We start from the raw sequence: 18,163 nt of genomic DNA, 5'->3' as shown, positions 1-18,163 counted from the left end.
CATTTCTGTTTATGGACACGCCGATTTGCGGTAACGACTGTTTCATACTTTGGCCGTTTACAGCTTCAGCAACATGTCGGTCCGTCGCTTCCAATACAAACTCCAAACTCGTTTTTGAATCGTCTATTGAAATTTTAATTTGTGGATAATCCGTAAAAAGTGCGCCGGGTGGAGCGATGGGTTGGGACAAAACATGTTATTGATGTGTGGAGGAGGTCGAGAGCTGTCTCTACAGGGCTCCTCCATTGTGGTGGAGTGGGCCAATTCTCCCATTGAGCCCCACTTGCGCCATCAACCACGTAAACAAGCGCACTGCGTGCGCGGATGCGTGCGCGCTGCTGCGCGCTCCTGCACAAATGATGCGGCACATTCTACAAGAAAATTCAAATTCAAAATTCAAAAATATCTTTATTCAGTAGGTAACATAGTTTCACTTTGAATCGTCAATTTTTACATAACGAACGTTTTATCCGCCTAAAACTACTGCAGCTTCTCACAACCTGTATAGCCGGGGAAAAAAGCTGCAAGAAAAACCTCAGCACAGGGCCCTAGACGTTCTTTAAAAAAATAAATCAAAATAAACATAAAATATTGGTATACAATTGCGTAATTTAGCTGCCTAATATCAGTTCTCAGACCGTTAATCCCATGCATTCATATCTTCTAAATAATCACTAACTTTATAATAACCTTTTTGTAAAGTTTTTGTTTAACTACTGTCTTAAAACAGTTGAATGGCAAATTCTGAATGTCACTTGACACTTAGCAATGCAATTGGGTAGTTTCCTAGATGAAAGAAAAAATATGAAATTCGGATTACTAAATAAACACAGAAAATAAACGCTAAAATTAAACCTAGTTCTGGAGCAAATAGCATCCCGTGTACTAAACTGCCGTATCCAACTCAACATTGATTACCCATTCCCCTAGATTGACATGGAATTATTATTGTGTTTTCATTGCTCAACGATATGAATAGCGCTGCGTGAGTTTTTTGCGCCATTGTGGCGTATTGAAGCTGGCCACTTGAAGTGGTACGCACACTGCTCTTGAAAGAGACCTGGCTTGACGGGTTGCATTCGAACTTTTTATAAGCAAAGGAAATATGCTCGAATTCCTAGTATAGAATGATGCCCTAATTATGTGTTGGCAACACAAACGTAATCGTATTGGTGGGCACGGGACCGTGACGGTAAATTGTCCAGAATACGTTGTCGGAGCGATGCGGTGCCATGAGTGGGTTTTGTTTGCCTTACCTTAAAAAAAATCTTCGTCTATTTTAGGTGTTTAACTTAGAAATAAACACTGACTTCTGCAACGATCTCTAGGTATTCCATTTCATTAATCGGACACAAATCCTGGAAACCAGGTGAGTCTAAACACAAATTCAAATTCATAAAGACGAAATGTTGAAAATTTTACTTTACAGAATCAAACCTTTGACTATAAAGGCAAAGAACAAAAATAAAGATGGCTTCTGACAGGTATACCGGATGCGTCGTCAAATGGAAAGAGAGCAGAATTCCTCGCTGTACGTAAAATAGACCAGACAAAGCTCTGAGCTAGCCATCGCGTCCACAAAGCCCTCTGAGATAACCAGCGGAATTTTGTGAAGGAAAGCTCGACAAAGAGGAGAGCAAAACATCGCGGTCGATACGGCTACGTCACATCCGGACCTAGTAGGTAGGTATTTCCATGGTATAAGAAGACCAGGTATGCTCAAAAGTGTTAGCCCAGCTGACGTCATCCCATTTCGTAAAAAAATAATACCCTCGGCCATTTGTTTTTATATTTACAATACAATACAATACAAATACACTTTATTGCACCAAAATAAAAAGAAATAATTACAAAAAGTCTCTTAACTAAGTACATGGCAAATGGCGGCCTTATCGCTTAAAGCGATTTCTTCCAGACAACCATAAGGTGAGGAAAAAGGTAAAAAAAATAATTGAAAGATTGCGGGTACAAACTATGCATACAACTTAACAACAAATACATGCAAATAAATAATATAACATACTTACAAATATAATATATACCTAACCTATATACATAACCTAGCATATATACCTACTTATATAAATAGTACACACAAAATACCTAATAATAAGCAACTCAAGAGATTCAGACGATGACACTTCATTATAAAAACAGAACATTATAAAAATAGAAGAAAAAAAAAATGGATATACATTTACTTTGCAAGGAAATTTTTAACATTTAGTAAAAGAGTTACAGTTTTAATGATTTTTATATAATGTGACAAGTAATAGTAATAAAATACGGTAGTCAGTAATTCGCTTAATTTTCAATAATATTTACGTCCTTGGAATGTTACCAATTTAATGGTAACACGTTGGTAACACATACGTCATCAAAGGGTTAGCAATGGCGGATTGAATTGAGCATACCTGTTTTTTTTATACCATGGGTGGGTATTTCTACAAAGAGAAGACGTCCTCTTTGTTCCGTGAATATCTCGTTTCACAGGATGCATTCTTCATATTATTTTGACCATGGTTCCACTGTTTTATCCTGCGTTCCGCGAATCGAACGACATACTTTTTCCCATTGCTTGATCTACTAATTGAACTTTAAAAATACTATTATTCTCTTAAAGCACATAGTCCCACCTTCTTCTTCTCTCGTGTGAGTTGTGAGGTGGAGTACTAACCTCATCAACACTGGTGTCAGGATTACTATTGAGCCGCCAAAGGCCCCTGACATGACGCACGGATCATCTTACTTTCGGACAATCAGGCGATCGGCCTGTAGTGTCCTAACCAAACTAGGGATCAAAAAGTTTTTTTTTTTATATTTCCCCACCGGGATTCGAACCAGGGACCTCCGGATCGTGAGCCTAACGCTCAAACACTGGACCACGGAAGCCGTTAGTCCCAGCGATCAGACATTATTAATCGTGTCTGTCAGAATCGCCGGTCACTTGTATTTCGTCGGCGTATTTAAAGTTGAAATGGTGCTCAATGATTGCTGCCCACTACCGCCTAATGCCTGTCACTAGACATTTGCTTCCAATGTATTTTTAAATAAAATAACATTTAAAGGTGACCAGCGGTTCTGACGTCAGGATGGCTGGTCACTTGGCGTGTTTATGACTATAGAGGCCAAGAGACGGTAATATTTATGAGCTAAGCCTTCCCACTGGGCACTAAGTGACACATAATACTATTAATCTCAAAAATATGCACAACCAGGTACAATCACAACAAAAAGGAAATTAGCCGGATCTATAAAGCCATTCAAGCGATGGTCCAACATAATGTGACAGGAACCAATTGCAGATGTAAAAGAGGCTTATATCTAAAACATGTCAATTAGAGGCCTTATAGCTCAAAGCGATTTCCTCCAGGCAACCAAATAAAGCAAATCTAACTTCAACTTAGGCTGGACTGCATTGGCGAAATGCAAGATCATCCGGTTTTTTGCGTACCAATACAGAGGGAGCGTATTTATAGCAGGTGGAATTTCATTTGCCTCCAGTGGGAGGGACTGCTCCTCCGTCAATAAATGCCGTACACCACACGTGCCACCGACACGGAAAATTCCAGCGAAATCCTCCTAACACACCAATGTGGCTTTTCAGCGCAAGCCCCAAAGCCCAATTTGCAGTGGGCGCTTTAGAACCTTATGCGAAAAGGGACGGCTTTCCCCCATCGTAAACACTGGCTTGTATTTTGTTGTAGAACACTGAGCGCAGATGTGACACTATATTGTCTTTTGTACCTATCTACCTACATAATAAAGCTGGCTAGATATTAACCGCCTTTTTTTACAATAACAAAACGAAGCTTAAAATATAAACTAGGTTTAAAATGTATATCGTACACATATACATCGTATATCGTACACACGACCAGGGCGCTACATTCGCAGATTCTCCATAGAATGATTGGCCCGATTCCTACAAACACCTCCTAATTTTATTTAAAATTTCTTATACCCGTAATTTTCTTTTCCACCGCAAAGTAAAGAGACAGATAATTGACAACTGTTAATTTTAAAATGAATGAATAACCCGGGCGAATAAAATAGGTATCGCGCTGGTATGCGAACCATTTTTTTTTGACATGACTTATTGTAGATTTGCCGCAGATGGCATTAACTACTTGGCCGGACAAATGGGGAGCGCTGAAGGCTCTCACCCGGTACAACGTTTAAGACAACAGGCCTGAGGGTGCCCAGTTGGGCGCGAACCTCGGGTCAGAGCGTCGTCTGAGAGGAAAAATATTTGAAAGAATTAATCGACCCTATTGGGTCGATAGCGATAAGCGCTGAATGAGGGAAATCGTCGACCACGCCGGCGGGGTCGGTATCGGGGCCCTGGTATGCGAACCGTTTCACATGTTCTGTCAACTTAATGTTTTTAAAATTCTTGACAAAAATTGACGTGTGTTCCATAAATTTATGCCTGTCAAATACCCTATCCCTTTCCTTTTCGGTGGATAAGAGAATGACAGGTATAACTTATTAGTTAGTGTAATTATAACCCTGACACCAGGGTTGATGAGGCTGGTATTCCACCTCACAACCCATACGATAAGAAGAAGAGTGTAATTATAATCCGTCGACTTCTTTCGTGACGCGGATTGTTATTTTAAACCTAGTTTATCTCTAGTCTTCGTTTTGTAATAAGGCGTTAAGTTTATTTTTATTGTTTTAGATACTACAACCATTAAACTACACGTTTGCTTCCTGTCGATCGTGTTGGAGATGGAACTGATTACCACTCATCTAGGCTCATCATCATCATCATTGGCCTTATACGTCTGTTTCAGACGATTTATGACGTCATTGCCTCGAAGAAATGCACTTTCTTTCATGGCTGTGCAAGCCAATCCTAGAGCGGCAAACTCTACCGCACACTCTGCAGGAGAAGTCTCCAACTGGTGGATTGTTATCTATTTTATTAATACATCATGCAGACTTGATGTACCTGCCTACTTACATTGACAGCGAGTTTTGTCATATCAAGCACTGTCGGTCTATAGTACAGGGCGCCATGCGCCATCCGACCTAAGCGTCTGTTCTTTGAACTAAGTACATAATTGTTCGCTATTTCACCTCGTGGTTTCATTTGACCTTCTTCCGCACATCTGTCCTCACCCGAAGGGCAGTATAATATATTATTTTCACTTATCGTCGAAACAATGCAACAATCAGTTTGGACTGTGTGCAACTTAGTTAATATAATTTTCCTCTCATTTTCTAAAGTCGCGTGTACAGTCACGAGTACACACATGTATACACTTTGATACCATGTCACCTTAACTTTTTTGACAAATTAAACCGAAAGTCTCATTAAATGTCAAATATGATAGTGCGACAAGGTGCTCATGACTATACTGTCTCTCAGAGGCACCGAATTGAAAGCTACAAAAGTTCCGTCAAGTAATCTGTGCCGCGTCGCCTGACTTGGGATTTAGAAGGCAGCGTGGGCCGTGGCATCAATGCACATTATTTTTTAAATATAAATCTAAATGAAACGAAACTGACACCCGAGTCTTAACGTCTTTGGGATTAACTTTGTTCGAAAGTCGAAAAGGGAAATATTAAAATAACGGATTGCTTTAAATAGTCGCTGCTTTATTGATAAGTAACAAGTATTTAAATATCGTTTTCCATTTCCATTTTTATTTTGAAAATAAGAATAAAATAAATGTGCTGCAAGTAACAGTTATTTATTACAACTTACATCTTTTTATTACAAGTAAGTATATGACAAAAACAATTAAAATAACAATTTTACTATAGAAAATAAATATAGAAAAAACAATAGCACAATCAAAAGACCGGGTACCCGGGCTTGACTTTGGGTACTCTCCCATCGCCAGTGGGTGTCACACCATATTTAGATTAAATTGTCTTACGCCTCTACGTGTTGGCTTCCTTACCTTCCAAAAGTCCGGGATTCCATATTCCCGACTACGATTCCCGATTCCCGAGATATGGACACAACATGCAAATAATAATAAGTAATAAGATATTATAATAGTTGGTTTCTTATTTAAATTATTTTTAACGTGGCTTGTAGATTTCAATCTTTGAACTTTTGCATATAACCTTGTGTATTACGGTACTTGTACGTACGGTCACGAGCATTAATATGTATACACTTTGGTACCATGTCATATTAACTTTTTTGACAAATTGAACTGTAAGTCTCACTAAATGTCAAATATGTCAGTGCGACAGAGTCCTAAAGTGGGTACATTATATTGCTCATGACTGTACCCATATCCGGCCATATCATCAGACGTTTAATCACACAGAAGAGAGAGAGAGAGAGAAAATGTTTATTCAAAAAATTGTGACACATTACATACAAAGTACAAACAGAGTAAAAACGACAAAATATCATAAAATTTTTTTTTAAAACTCAGTACATAATGTGGCGCAGCAGTGAATAGGACACGAACTCATCATTGTGTCTATTTCCGTAGAACAGACGCTGTTTTTCAGTCGCTCCTTAATTTTCCGCCTGTTGGATCCCACAGAAGACGGTAGTACCCACACATCACCGAGCTTTCTATTAGACGCAACGTGATAGGTGGTGAGCTGTATCGTCGTCTACAATGATAGTAGTTAGCCTATTATATAGCCTTACTACAATAGCAAAGGTACAATGACTTTACTACGTGTCCAAACCAACCTAACATTCCCTTCTCAATCCTAGTCACTATATCGTCTTTTACACCACATCTCTGTCTTATCACACTGTTTCTCACTCTATCACTCAACTTCACACCGCAGATGCTACGCAAAGACCTCATTTCTACGGCATTGATCCTACTTTCATGCTTCTTCTGCCATATCCAACATTCACTACCGTACTTCAGCGTAGGGACAAGCACTGCATTGTGAACAGCCATCCTCGCATCTTGCGAGATACATTGGCTACTAACAACTGCGTGCATTGCCCCATTCACTGAATTACCCAATCTCACTCTCCTTTCTATATCTTCATCACATTTACCATCCCTTGTAAACATATAGTACCCAAATACACAAATTCATTCACTTGTTCTACCATTTCATTCCCAATCATAATTCTACACTCAGACACATTTTCTTCTCTTTCCATCACCAAAACTTTCGTCTTATTAACATTCACTCTCATACCCTTCTTTTGTAAGTATTAATAATAATAAAACACTTTATTGCACACAAATTTACAAAACATTTACAGGATAAACTTATTCTAAGGCGGGCATAATCTCTTCCAGGCAACCTTTGGCAAAGGATAAGGTACATTAGTACAGCTGCAGTGTAGCGCGCAAATAAGTAAAATAAAATAATATAAGTACTCATTTTATATACACATACACAATCGTATATACTAAATATATACTGCTGTATTACTTACAGTAAAGAATCGTTTATCAGAATTTTAATAAAAAAATTGCCAGATAGTATACTTTCTTATTGGAATAAGTAAAAAAAAAAAAAATGTGAGCCTTATTTTTGAATCGCTCGACTTTAACTCTTCAGACTAGTTCTGTTGTACAGTTCTGTTCATAGATTTACTACCGTAGATTGAACATCATTTTCGCCGCATTTTTGTATCAAGCGCTGTACGGAACTACTGGGATTCCGTGCGCTGACCATATTTTAATTGCTACCTTGTTTTTATTTATACAATTTATATTTTATTACTTAACAATGTTATTTCTCCAATTAATTCATAATGCTACAATGTGTACTCAGTGCTAAGTGTCCACAATAACTTATTAAATCTACCAACGTAATTTATTCTACGTAACAAGCATGTTTTATGATATAAAAATAGTGTATGTTTAGTGTTGAAATGTGTTATAAAGGTGTTTACAACCTGCAAAACATAATATGTAAGTCTCATTTATCTGTTTATTCTAGGCTAGTACTAGATCTAAACTATTTGTATACCTTACTTTCTATGAATAAAGATATTTAAAGTAAAATAGTAATTGAGTGATTTTACGTATACCAATGTAAATTTGTGATAGTATTATCAATGATTCATACGATTTAATGTTTGCAAGACGTAAGAGTGTACCTAAGTGTTAATAAATGATAATTAAAAATCGTGAGAAGATAAAGTATAAAACGAGAAATATTTTGAAAACCACATAGTGACGGACGAAGACAGTGTTTTGAGTGACAAAATTAAATAAAAAACTTTTAATTATATTGGCTAACAGTGACAATATTTTAAATTCCGTTTCCTAACGGTCGCCTATAATTTGTCCTATTAGTTCTGTTAATCAGTAGTTACGTGTGACAGTTCTGTTAACAGAAGTACTGGGGTAAGCTCCCAGTAGTTCAAACTGTATATTTACCCATTTTACTTGTAGCACAGCAGAACTTGTCATATGCAAGATGAGACAGCTATACAGGCTACTGCATGATTTAGACCATGATTCTGAGTACATACCAAGTGGAATTTTCCGTCGCAAAAGTATGGAACGAAAAATAAATAAAAAGGACACTTACATTACATTTTCATGAATGACATGAGTGACATCGTAACGAATACTGAGATTGAGAAAAATCATGATTCAGCTGATTCATCATCACCAGACCATTAAGGTCCCCACTACTGGGGCACGGGCCTCCCCTATGGATGGATGGATAGGGAGATCAGGCCTTAAACCACCACGCGGGCCCAGTGCGGATTGGTGGTTATTAACGACTGCTAATGCAGCCGGGACCAACGGCTTACCGTGCCTTCCGAAGCACGGAGGAGCTCGAGATGAAAACTTTTTTTCTCGTGGTCACCCATCCTATGATGGCCTTTGCGAAAGTTGCTTAACTTCAACAAACGCAGACCCAGTGCGTTAACCGCTGCGCCACCGAGCTCCTTGATTCAGCTGATTATTCTGAGTTAATATCAAGTGGAATTTTCCATTGTAAAAGTATAGAATTGAAAATAATTATAAAAACTAAAAAAAAACATGAATTTTGTGACGGAAAATTCCACTAGATATATTAACTCAGAATTATGGTCTGAATCATCCCTCAAAGTTTTCCTTACGATGTCACTGACACTCTGAATATTTACCCATTTTACGTGTAGCGCAGCAGAACTGGTCATATATGCAAGATGAAACAGGTATATATTTTCGCATGCGAGTTGAATGCGAGCGATTATAAAATAAGGGCCCTGATGAAATATTGTGCTTCTCGTATTGCTATTGAATAAAGAAGTTTTCAATTTATGTTATCTACTTAATTTGATTTTCAAAAGAGTACTAGACACTAGTAAAAAAATATTTTTGATCTTTTATTTGGGGTGGGCAGGACCACAACTGAATCAAGTTTTCACATTTAATATGAAGTCTTAAGTGGATACATTACATACATAAACAGCCTTCTACGTCCCACTGCTGGGCACAGTGCCTCCCCTCTATCAACGGACCGAAGGCTTAACGTGCCCTCCGAAGCACGGAATCGTTTCACTTTTTCGGACAACCATGCGATTCAGCTTACAATGTCCTAGCCAAACAAAAGACGGTCTTATAAAGGTGAGCCTAACTCTCTAACCACTGAGGCTGTCCAAAAAAACGGATTTCCTAAAATGTTTAAACTCAATTTAACCAAATTCCCCTTCACACCGCTACAAGCATAACAAAATAACAATAAACGCATATTATATGAAAGACAACTCAGTCGGAAACATTTAATTATCGTGTGATTTCACCATAGCCAGTTACCCTAGGGTAACATAAAGGCATAGCTAAAAAAAGACAGCAGGTATACTCGATAGCTTACTGTGCAGGTACTTATATGGAGTGTGCTAACTGTTCTTCTGTATACTTTTACGCTACTGGGAGCGAATAAGAAAACACGTTGTATATTCCCGGGCATGTCGTAAAAACTAACAGAGGAATTGTTTGTGCTCTTAGAATAGTTCTTTTTCTTCTTCTATAGTGTGGGTTGTGAGGTGAAGTACCTACCTCATCAAACTGTTGTCAAGGTTACTATTGAGCCGCCAAAGGCCCGTGACATGGCTCATGTAACGACTACTCACTTACATCACTAAGTAGGACCAACGGCGTAACGTGCCTAGAATAACTCTTAAGGTCTTACAAATGAAAACCCCATCCCTATTTCAAGATTACCTATACTAGGAATAGTTAAACCTGGTGTAAGCCGATAATGGCCCCGATTCCTGTAGACACCTCCTAATTTTACTTTTAGTTATACCAGTCATTTTCTTATCCGCTGAAAAGGAAAGGGACGGATAATTGACAGCTCTTAATTTTAGGAAGAATGAGTTAATGATTGAATAACCCGGGCGAATCAAAAAGGTATCTCGCTGGTATGCAAACCGTTTGACGTGTGCTGTCAACTTAATTCTGTCAGGTTATTGGCCAATGTAAAATTTTTAGACGGTTGTTTTAGATTTGTTCTTAAAATTGACGTTTCCATAAATTTTATGCTTGTCGATTACACGTCCCTTTCCTTTTCGGCGGATAAGAAAATGACAGATATAACTTAAAATAAAATTAGATGGTATTTACAAGAATTAGCACCGATAAGGAGACAATTTAAGAAAATCGAGAAGAAACCAACAAAATCACCAAAAATTCACATCTGTCAATGTCAGTCAGTTTTAGGTTATTCCGAACTTAAACTAGGGTGAGAGTTGGTTTAGCCATAGTATGAGACGTTACATTAAGGTATAAGTTATTCCGGGTTCATTTGTAGATTGTGCTTGTTCTTAGGTTATGATCGGTATAAAAAGTTACACCGGTTTATTTGTAAGGCAGTTTGAATACTATATTGTCCAAATGGGTACAAAAATGTGGCCATACTTATTGACCTTATTGCATCAGTTTCAAACTTTCAAAATCGCTTTAGGTAACATAATTATATTTTTTAATTATTTTTACTTTTTTTGACTTCATGCGCGGTTCATAGAATGGTTACCCTCGGCAGGTTTAGTGTAGGTAATCCGAAGGGGGCGCGCGGGCGCAGCGTGCTACGGCCGATCCCCGCTAGATCATAATGCATCTGTTTAGAGATTAACCGCCCAGCGGGAGTTGATTCACAGGACGTCACGGATAAAAAATATATTAAAAATCTCGACCCGACTTCGCCTGGTACAATATTTACTCTAGACACTGCCGCGTAAAAGAAGAATTCTCAAATGTCATCAGAAAAATCAAAACAGCCTGTAAGTACACGTCCCACTGCTGGGCACAGGCCTTCCCTCAATCAACCGCAGGGATTATGGAGCATACTCCACCAGGCTGCTCCGTTGCGGGTTGGTGGAGGTGTTTTTACGTCTAATAGCCGGGAGCAACGGCTTAACGTGCCCTCCGAAGCATGGAATCATCTTACTTTTTCAAACAATCAGGTGATTCAAGCCCGAAAAGTTCTTATCAAACAAAGGACCGTCTCACAAAGTGATTTCGACAATGTCTCAAATGTGTTAATTAAAAACCCAAAATCGCGCGAAAAGCGATTCATGTCGACACATTTTAAACTTCTTATTATGTTATGTATGTTTTGTTGTACCGGAAAGGGTCTGTGATGTGAAACTCATACGTAACTTACCGACTTGTACATCATAGTATGCAAATAAAATTGAAAATTATGACAATCGATGAGTTATAGTGAATTATTAAATCAGTGAGGAATCAATAGGATTTAGGGCGCTTACAGACACGTCGTTCAAACCATCGTCTCTGGTGTGCAAGCGCACTTAGAAGTTTTGTACGGTCACGAGTACTAATATGTATACACTTTGATACCATGTCACATTAAGTTTTTTGACAAATTAAATCGTAAGTGGTCCAGTGGTCTCAACGCTGGGCTCACGGTTCGGAGGTCCCGGGTTCGAATCCCGGTGGGGACATATCACAAACATCTAGTTTGGTTAGGACATTACGGGCTGATCACCTGATTGTCCGAAAGTAAGCCGATCCGTGCTTCGGAAGGCACGTTGAGCCGCTGGTCCCGGTTACTCCTTACTGATGTACTTAAGTGAATTATCGTTACATGAGCCATGTGAAGAAGAAGAAGAAGAAATGTAAAATACAATAGTGCGACAGGGTTCTAAAGTGCAACACGGGGAGGTCCGTGATGCTCTATGCATTTCTGAGCATTATCCATTTTACTCTATAGTTTCCATGAAGCAGTAAAAACTGCTAATAAACTCATACAGTGGGTCTCGAGATTAGCCTGAAGTTTGAAAGATGGATTCACCGCGTACTCTTCATACAAATAACCACGTTTTACACGGACACTACACATTGACATTATCGTATAACTGTATGTGTGACGTCTGAGGGCTGACAAAAGGATTTTCTTGCATGATAGTTGATGTTTGATTTTTTGGCCTGCAGGTTATAATTATAATGCACAAGACGACTTTTTAATATACTGTCGCGGAACTCCGTGAGTCGTAAAGTTTGCGGACGAGAGGAGTGCAAAGTTGAAGTATGAACTATTTGCTCATACTTGTATGGCGCGCGTTTCTCGCTCACTTGGCCCTTCCCACCTCTTTCTTCTATTGCGTGGGCGCCATAGACGACGCCGTCTATGGTGTGTTGTATACCGAGGGTGGGATAAGCAATAACTGGTGTGCTCCGCGGGGGTTATGCCTTTAATACCCCTACATCTTTAATAATAAAACCCTGATGTCTACAGCGTTAAAGTCGTTATTTGAGCCATGTTATGACACCAGGGTTGATGATGTCATTTATTGATCTCACAACCCAGGAGAAGAATCTGACTCGGCCAAAATTATGGATTATTAATATTATTATCTATACAGGGTGTTAGTAACATCGTAACGAATACTAAGGGAGAGGATTCAGGCCATGATTCTGAGTTAATATCAAGTGGAATTTTCCGTCGCAAAATTCATGATTTTCTTTTAGTATTTTTAAATTATTTTCAATTGTATACTTTTGTGATGGAAAATTCCACTTGATATTAACTCAGAATAATGAGCTGTATCACCCCTCTCAGTATTCGTTACGATGTCACTTACATACACCCCGTACCAGTACGTACAGGTAGCCATACAAGTAGGTATGGGTGTTAGTGACACCGTAACGAATACTGAGGGGGATGATTTAGACCATGATTCTGAGTTGATATCAAATGGAATTTCCTGTCGGAAAATTCACGAAACTTTTATTAAGTATCTTTTTAAAATTCAACTTGATATCAACGCAGACTCATGGTCTGAATCATCCCTGAAAGTTTTTGTTACGATGTCACTAACACCCTGTGTGAGCGATGGACTGGTCAGCAGCCAATATGTGACTTATTTCTGTCTATAGTCATAAGGATTACAGGCGTGAATTGTATCTGTCTGTCATAGAACATGAATAGTACCTGAGTAGGTACTGTACACATACAAAGCAAGTAGCGAAATATTGGAAAATTCTCTTTCCATTTTTCATTTCCTGCCTCATTCGTGGCAATATCGTTTTTGTATTTATTTATTCGTACACAATAGAACACACGAAGGGCACATGTGTACGGTCACGAGTACTAATATGTATACACTTTGAAACCATGTCACATTAACTTTTTTGACAAATACAACCGTAACTCTCATTAAATGTCAAATAAGATAGTGCGACAGGGTTCTAAAGTAGGTACATGATATTGTTCATGACTGTACGATGAACATAGACAGTAGGCATATGTAGGTATAGAATACACAAGACTACTACGTAACCACAGAAGAGACACTCCCTGTCACCAACGTCCGACTCGAAATTTACTTTCAAAATTCAATAATATCTTTATTCAGTAGGTAACATAGTTACACTGTGGTACTGATTCGAATAACTACTATCTCATTTTATTTTAAGTTATACCTGTCATTTTCTTATCCGCCGAAAAGGAAAAGGACGGATGTGTGACGGCTGTTAATTTAAAAAGTATAGAATGAATGAATAACTCGGGCGAATCAAATAGGTATCTCACTGGTATGCAACACTTTTGACGTGTGCAGTCTGTCGGGTTATTGGCCGACGTAAAATTTTAAGAGGGTTGTTTTAGATTTCTGCCTAAAATTGACGTGTGTCCCATAAATTTTATGCCTGTCGATTACCCGTCCGTTTCTTTTTTAGCTGTTAAAAAATATTACAGGTATAACTTAAAATAAAATTACATGGCGTGTGCGAGTACTAATATGTATACACTTTGAAACCATGTCACATTAACTTTTTTGACAAATAAAACCGTAACTCTCATTAAATGTCAAATATGTTAGTGCGACAGAGTCCTAAAGTGGGTACATTATTATTGCTCATGACTATACAGGAATTAGCACATTTTGTATCGTCAATTTTTACATAAGGAACGTCTCAACCGCCTAAAACTACGGCAGCTTTCACAACCACTATAGTCTATTTAATCTGTAAGCGTTAAGGAGTAGGGGAGCGCGGACTGTTTGTCTCACTCGCACGCTTACCCCGTGCACATCCGATCCTACCCAGCCGGCGTGGTCGACGATCTCGCCCCACTAGGGTCGATTCATTCTTTCAAATATAATCTACTTAGATGACACCCTGAACCCGGGTTTGCAACCAACTGGGTAATTGAAGATGACGGCATACATCACTCAATCCTTTTTTTTTGACGTGACTTGTTGTAGATTTGCCGCAGATGGCATTAACTACTTGGCCGGACAAATGGGGAGCGCTGAAGGCTCTCACCCGGTACAACGTTTAAGACAACAGGCCTGAGGGTGCCCAGTTGGGCGCGAACCTCGGCGCAGGGCGTCGTCTGAGAGGAAGAATATTGAAAGGATTAATCGACCCTAGTGGGTCGATAGCGATAACCGCTGAATGAGGGAAATCGTCGACCACGCCGGCGGGGTCGGTATCGGGGTTCTGAAGTGTTTGGTGTCGCGAGCTGATTGGCTGCCTCTATGGCTAGAGTAATCGGGTCGTCGGGATCGTATATTACGTCCTTCGGACGCCGATACTTGTCAGTACCGTCCCTAAGCGGGATGTATTCGGAAGCCGCAACTACCAGGGGATTTGGGTGGTGCGGAGCAGATCACTCAATCCAAAATTCATGGGAATGTATCGATTTGAAGGTTAGGTTAGGTTTTGGGAAAACATATCTCATTTGACTTATAGAGCTAAACGGGCCTCCATTTAATCATATTACCTATATTGTCATCAATAATCTAAGTCAAGGAGCAAGAAGATAGAACAAAGAAATACCTACTTCTATCTGGTAATATAATATAATAAGTGTGACAAAGAAAAAGCACCAGCGTCCGTGAAAAAAATAAAAATGAAACGACCGACACTGGCTTCGAAATGAAAAGCCACGCTCGAAGTATCCACAAAGAAGATTTTGCTCTGTAAATCTGCGCCAACGACGTAATTACACCACGTTTATAGGTTTGGAGACTCGGTTTTTCAGCCATTGAAAATTGTAAGTACTTATTACAAAATTAAATTTTAAACCAAATACTTAGATTTATTGGCAAGTGGATCTTCAAATAACGAACTTGTGACGCAGGTTAGCTGGAAGAAATGTTTTGGTTTTTCCCGAAGGGTAAGGCAAAGGGAACTATGCCCATACCTACAGCCATGTCTTACGTATTTTTTTTCTTGATGATTGATGAAATGATGAAAGATGATGATGATGATGAAACCTAAGCCTCCACCCTCGGAGTAGACTCCTACTCCGAACCCCAAACGAATTAACTCAAAAGTCCGCATAAACTTTCGAGTTATGAAGCGGCTTCCTGGCACGAAGCGAAAATAGGCTTTGTTTATTGAATACTCCGATATAATAACACTCGCGAATGTCTTCCGACTAACTTAATGCGATCATTAACCACAAAACACCACTTCGTATTAATTATTTAGATTATTCAATGAAGAAAGCAACTGTCCCGTTCCCGTCTCCCGCAAAAAAACCTATCATAAACAACTTTGTTTTTGTTCTTTTCTTTTCTTATTTCGTACAAATTTGGTGATCAACCTACAATGTCCTAACCTAACCAAACTAGGGACCACAGAAATTTTTATAATATTTCGCTACCGGGAATCGAACCCCAGACCTTCAGATCTAGAGACTAACTCTCTAACCACTAGACCACAGAGGCCGACTTTATTAACGTAGGTATCAATACCAAGACATTAAATAGGTATCTACTTAAAATAACGCCAAATAAGGATCAAAAATTTCAATAAGTACTTACGTATATCGAAATATCAACTGTGCCTGAAGCCTGGACATCGGAACGCAGAAGAAACCCATCGCTAGTTATTAGTATTTGACAAGAACTCATCGAGAAACCATCAAACGGCCTTTCGTAGTCAATAAAGCATCAAAAAGAGCAGCAATAAAAAAATACCCGCTCGAAAAATAGCAGTTGAAACCTCAATATCGCACAATAACGGGCAAGTCGACGGAAAACGTGAAAAAAGATAGCGTGGCGTGTCTGTGTTTCAATACAGGCGGGCATTACGCGCTCGAAATCGCAGTTTAACCCGAAGCGAACAAATCGGGGTATAAAATAAAACAATAAAATAATAGCGACCGGATGCAGGGAATATGCCGCACGTCCCTTGTAGACGGCCCTAGTGGGGTGGACAGCTCCCTCCCTCTCCCGCGCGCCCCTCACCCCGCGCTTCTCCCCGCCGCTCACTTATTCACTTTGCAACCATTGCTTGCTAATTCTTACCAATTTTGACGTGAATTATTGTAGGTTTGGATTGAAAAGACTTCCTGGCCTGGCTGCATCTAATTAAAGAAAGAAACGTTTATTATAAAGGGACACCACAGTAACATATATGAAACAAATAACAAATGTATAATATAAAACACGGAGTAACACATAACTTACAATTAAAACACATAATAAAAAACAACGAATCGTTACACGAGAAATACAAATAATTGAGTGTATGGACTGGTCAACGAAAGTGGTGGTGTCCTTTGTAAAAGGGCCTCTCTCAGCATAAGCCGCGGCGCGAGCCACGACGTTGGTATTCTGTGGACCCTGCTAAGTGAGGTGTGGAATTAGATATTATACCTTTAGGCACAGCTCGGAGACTTCATACAAACAACATCGTTTTACACGGACACCACACATTGACGTTATCGTACACGCGCATTTCTGACGCCATACGATTTAAGTCTAAACTATATTCGAGGGGGGTGAGGTAAATCTAGCTCAGACTCTGGTGGGGAGCGGAGAGTTGCCGTTCTATACGTAGTCATCATCATCATCATCAACCCATTAACGTCCCCATTGCTGGGGCCTTCCCTATGGATGGATAGGGAGATCGGGCCTTAAACCACCACGCGGGCCCAGTGCGGATTGGTGGTTATTAACGACTGCTAATGCAGCCGGGACCAACGGCTTAACGTGCCTTCCGAAGCACGGAGGAGCTCGAGATGAAAACTTTTTTTTTGTGGTCACCCATCCTATGACCGGCCTCTGTGAAAGTTGCTTTACTACAACAATCGCAGACCGAGCGCGTTTACCGCTGCGCCACCGAGCTCCTCATATACGTAGTAAGTACTATTCGTTATTCTATGCTTTACGTATAGGTAAACTAGGTAACTGTTGCCATACGATCCATCAAATCCATCTCCATTTCTATCAGTTGCCTAGAAGGCTTGTGTTTTGGCGGCCTCAAAGGCAAGCGTTCTGGGCTACCACGCTTCCTATCAAGTTAAATACAAAAGTACAAATATCAATTGGGGCAATCGCAAGGCGTTCACAAAGCGGCGGCCGAGGGTCCGCCACGGGGCGGCGTGCGTCGGTCACGTGCCACGATTTAACTAAAATCTATTTCTTTCCTCATTGTAAACCATACGACAGATTAACTGGCTGCTTTGAACTTGCTACATCCATAAACATAAATAGCCTATATACGTCCCACTGCTGGGCACAGGCCTCCTCTCAATCAACCGGAGAGGGTATGGAGCATACTCCACCACGCTGCCCCACTGCGGGTTGGTGGAGGTGTTTTTACGGCTAATAGCCGGGACCAACGGCTTAACGCGCCCTCCGAAGCACGGAATCAACTTACTTTTTCGAACAATCAGTTGATTCAAGCCTGAAAAGTCCTTACCAAAGGACAGTCTCACAAAGTGATTTCGACAATGTCCCCATCGGGAATCGAACCCAGACCTCCAGATCGTGAGCCTAACGCTC

The sequence above is a fragment of the Pectinophora gossypiella genome, chromosome Z, assembly GCF_024362695.1.
Source record: "Pectinophora gossypiella chromosome Z, ilPecGoss1.1, whole genome shotgun sequence".
Lineage (NCBI taxonomy): Eukaryota > Metazoa > Arthropoda > Insecta > Lepidoptera > Gelechiidae > Pectinophora > Pectinophora gossypiella.
This window is presented reverse-complemented; position numbering follows the sequence as displayed.